Source organism: Chenopodium album, chromosome 4 (genome assembly GCF_948465745.1).
Source record: "Chenopodium album chromosome 4, dcCheAlbu1.1, whole genome shotgun sequence".
Lineage (NCBI taxonomy): Eukaryota > Viridiplantae > Streptophyta > Magnoliopsida > Caryophyllales > Amaranthaceae > Chenopodium > Chenopodium album.
Window position 1 is genome coordinate 43,990,210 of NC_137837.1, and position 4,766 is coordinate 43,994,975.

Genomic DNA, 4,766 nt, shown 5'->3' on the forward strand with positions numbered 1-4,766 from the left:
AAAATTCATAGCATTGACATTTTCCATATTACTATCATGTTCATGGGAAGGGGGTTGAACTTCACAAGCATAGACACATTGAGAGGTATCATGATCATAGGTTTCACAATTAGAACAAAACATGCACCCTTGGGGCATTGTATTGTAAGAAGAGGGGGAGGAAGTATCCATACCATTGCCTCCCTTGGTTGAAGGGGAGATATTACCATGAGGGTTGGGCCTTTCTTTCATCAATTCATCCATTTGCTTGGTCATTTTGGAGATTTGGGTAGAAAGGTTGTTGATTGCGTTGGCTTGCTCCAATGCATAAACGCCCTTGCTAGAAGTAGCATCCCTTTCTCCTTCGTACCAATCATCATAGTGCTTTGCGGCTTCCTCTATAATACACTCCACTTCATGCTCTCCTTTGTTCATAATTGGACCACCGGCCGCGGCGTCTAGGCTTGTTCTTCCTTGAGGTGTGAGACCTCCATAGAAAGTGTGAATGAGTTGATACTTGGGTATCCCATGGTGTGGGCATTGACGTTGAAGCTCTTTGTATCTTTCCCATGCCGCACATAGAGACTCACCACTCTTTTGGCGAAAACCTTGAATCAAAGACCGAGCCTCGGCGGTCTTCCTATGGTTATAAAACCTCCTCAAGAAAGCCGTAGTCACTTGGTCCCATGTCGTGAGAGAATTAGGGGGCACCTCCTTCTCTAGCCATTCTAGACCTCTCCCAATTAGCGAAAATGGAAACATTTTGAGGCGAATATATTCTTGAGTCACTCCATTGGCCTTTATTGTGTCACAATATTTCTCAAACTCTTTTAGGTGCTCATGAGGACTCTCAAACTTTCCACCCAAGAATTGTTTCCTCTCAATCAAGGCAATCAAATTAGGCTTGATCTCGAAATTGTTGGCTTGAGTAGTAGGAGTTAGGATCCCACTTTGCGCTCTAAAAGCTTCGGGGGCCCCAAGACGACTCAAAGGCGTATTCTCTCCCATTTTAGAACCTTCTTTACTTTCAAACTTATAGGCTGAGAAAGGGTTGATTTCTGAATTCGAAGATGATTTAGGGCTATCTAATTCTTCACTTGAGGGTGAAGAGGGTGGAGTATCTTCTAATTCTCTTACTCCTCTCGTTGGAGTGCGGGAATTTCTACTCCTTGCTCTTGCTTCTCTTCGAAGTAGGGACAAAGACCTCTCTAGCTCTGGATCGATGGGAATTAAAGATCTTGAGCGGGTTCGTCCTCTGTTCATACAACAAAGCTAAGAAGAACGTAAGCACTGACAAGTAAGAAAAGTAGCGAACACTAACAAATAAAGGTGAGATAGTCTTAAACAAGCAATGAAATAGCAATGGAAACCGTCATCCCCGGCAACGGCGCCAATTTGACAAGGGAATAATCGTGTCGTTGAGCGACTACACCTAAGTCAAATTAATTTATAACGCTCTACCAACCTAATACGTGTATAGGGTAAATAGAGGGGTCGAACCACAGGGAGACATGCATAAACACCGCATTCACTACTTAAGACTTTAAGCTATCTCGGGACAAGAAGTATGAATAACTAAGAGATTAAACTAAGGATTAAGAATGATTAAAGACCAATATAACTAAACACCAAGGGAAGTGGGTAGATGTAGATGTCACTTGATCATGCAATAACACAGAAGCAAAGCAATGGTAAACTAAGCATGCAAGAATATCGAAATAAAGCTCGATCTGACCGCCTTCCGGGGTTAATCGATTTCTCCTAACATAGCCTCTATGCTTCCACATTAGAACCATATATTAGAAGGTGCAAACAAAGAATTATCGATAGTAATGAATCTCAACTAATTCAGCTTCCGTTACTTGTTAGTAAAGACTCATCTTTGATCAACTAACAATGTGCACTTGCAAGAAAGACCAAAGAATATCAAGCATACAAAGACTTTAATCACCATTAACATAACCCCCAACGTCATAAGCATGAATCAATTAACAACTACACCATCCCCACACCCTTGGCTAGGTGACTACTCACAAATCATATTGAAGACAATTTCAATCATCAAATCAATAAGCATCAACATGATCAATAAGCAAAGAAGGAAAATCAAAATAAGCAAACAAAACTAGATACAAAAGTAAAGAGAGAGAGTAAGGGATTGCTCATTCATTGAAGATGAAGATTTACAAAGGTTCAATCAAGCTCCTTCTTCAATATCCAAGTTCATCAATAGAAATCCACACTTTCTCTCTCTACTAATGAAGTTTCTCTCTCTAGATTAAGCTAAAAATGTAGAAAATTAAAACTAAGTTCATCCCCCCCAAAACGTTCTAAAAAAAAGGGACTTATATAGTCCGTACAGAGTCAGCTGACAAAAGGAGAGGTCCGACCGAACAAATGGGAAGGTTCGGCCGGACTACAGGGTAGGTTCGGCCGGACTACAGGGTAGGTTCGGCCGAACCATGGGTAGGTTCGGTCGAACCTCCCTGATCCTGGTCTGGTCGAACTCCTGCGGTTCGGCCACTCCTGCAAAACTGCCGATTTTCATCTTGCCCCTGCCTTGAAGTTCGGCCGAACCACTGAGCAGGTTCGGCCACACCTTGGTTCGGCCACACCATCAGGAGGTTCGGCCGAACCTCTTCTGAATCATGCTTCCTCTAGCTTCCTTTGAGCTTAGCTTCCTCCTCTTGAAAATCTCGATGGTTCCTACAAAGCATAAGCATGAAAAGCACAATAAGAGCAAAGCGGGAAGACTAAGAAAAGGGAGGATAAAGGAGAAAGAAAAGAGAAAGCAAAGCTAAGTAAAAATGCTTAGAAAGAGGGCCAAACAAGTGCAAACGAGGGGATAATCCTTAGAGAAAAAGGATAAAAGAGTGGCATAAATGCCACTCATCACTGTCAGGGTGTTCCGACAGCTCACTTCGAGGCCCTCTTATTGAGCCGTCTGAAAAAACAGTCGACCCATCCGAATGGTAGAAAACTCCATCGGAGCTACACTGCCTTGCTGTTCTTTTGATTCTGGCCATAGTGTCCTGCACAGACACGGAAATGGTCGGATTCGGAGAAGTTCGCAAAGTAGGGTCTTTAACCAAGCATTCTGCACTGCTAGTTCTAGATTTAGCCGTCCCCGGTGACCGACTGATCACTATCCTACGCCGTGCCGCATGCAATTAGGGAGCCATTTTTTCGAAAACAAAGAAAAAATAAAGAGTAAAAAGAAAATACAGGCGTTACCTTTAGAAGAAGGGAGAAAGACGCCTGGTTGACTAAAGAACAGTCGAACTGGTAGCCGAGTGTCGGATGCTTGAAAAACGCTTAGGGAATTTTGAGATTCTTTAAGTCAAAAAGTCCAAGATTCTCCAGAGATTCGCCAAGGTGTGAATCCAAGAGGGGGGGTCAAACCTTACTATTTATAGGGGGTAAAACCCTAATTTTTTCCCTCCAGTAAATTTTCGAATCTGACCACTCAGATACTGACACCTGTCACAGGAGTCACGTGTAATGCACGTGGCCCTTGTGAGGGGCAAATGATTTGGGTATTTTATACCCGGCCAGGTGGCCCAATCAGAAAGTGCCACGTGTCCTCCGTAAAGGTCCCATTTGGACCTATAGAATGATGACACGTGGAGGGTGGACTCCTCTCCGTCCTACGTGGACTGAAGGTCCAGCAGGGACCATTCAGGTGGCGACGTGTGTCACACAAAAAGTGCTTCAAAATCCTTTGGGCACAGTGACACGTGTCACTCAGGCATTGGCCCTGGATGGCGGCCATCTAAGGCCCAAATCCTGAGGCGCCGCAAAACGGCGTGATCTAATTACTAGGTCACCAGATCCTAGGAAGGCACACTTTTCAAAAGGACCCTATAAATAGGGACATTATGTCATTTATGACAGAAGAGAGAATTTTTGACACGCAATACGAGACAATACGTCACTTACCATAGAGCTATCGTTTTCAAGGAACACACAACACTTTACCGTTTGCTTTGCAGGTACAGGCATCCTCAGTTGAATCAAGTTTCAGTGTTATAACTCTCCCGAGGGACAAAAACCCCCGAAACACCTATACTTAGAATATTTATGGTTCAATCAACCTCGGGTATCTTAATATGTGCACTTTCTTACTTGTTTAAAAAGATTTGCATTCATTTGTGCATGTACATTTGGAAAATTCCTTTCATGAACATTTGTTTGCTCTTCTTTTCCTTTTATTTCTTGCTTATGCTTTCCTTTGTTTGTATTATTATGAGAGTTATAGGTTAATATCTTAGGAAACCTTGTCGAGAGCATCACTCGTCCTCTAGGGCAATCCAGGGGTTTAAATGGCTTGTCTTTAGTTGCTAAAATTGACTGTGATTCCTACGAAAGTGAGTAAGTGTATATTCTTGTCTCCTCTCTTCTTTTTGTTTGTTTGAATAAGCTCATGATTTCTCCCTTTGTTTTGTTTTGCTCGACGACGAGCAAAAGGTAAGCTTGGGGATATTTGATGGGTGTCATAAATGGCACCAGTTTTATGAGCATTTAGGTTGTTTTAACCTTCTTTTCATAGCTTTCCTTCTTAATAAATGCTTAGTTTTATGCATTTGGTCTTAGTTTCACCTTTCCTATTTTATTTCGTAGCATTTATGCATTGTGTTGGTTTTTCTACTCTTTTCTCCTTTATTTGCTCTATTTTTGTGGTATTAGGTATTGTACGAGGTTTGGGTCTTGATATTGGTGAATTACTAAGGTGGGAGATGCTTTTGGAGCAAGCTCATGACAATTGGAAAGCTCAAGATGCAAGGAAG

The 4,766-nt window shown here is 42.3% G+C and overlaps 1 non-coding gene across 1 annotated transcript; it reads left to right on the forward strand.

Annotated features, from left to right (window-relative positions):
* The first annotated feature begins 502 nt into the window (after positions 1–502).
* On the forward strand, positions 503–608 carry LOC145629697 (small nucleolar RNA R71). The gene has a single exon (XR_014111852.1). It is a non-coding gene; the product is annotated as a small nucleolar RNA R71 (small nucleolar RNA).
* The last annotated feature ends 4,158 nt before the right edge of the window (positions 609–4,766 follow it).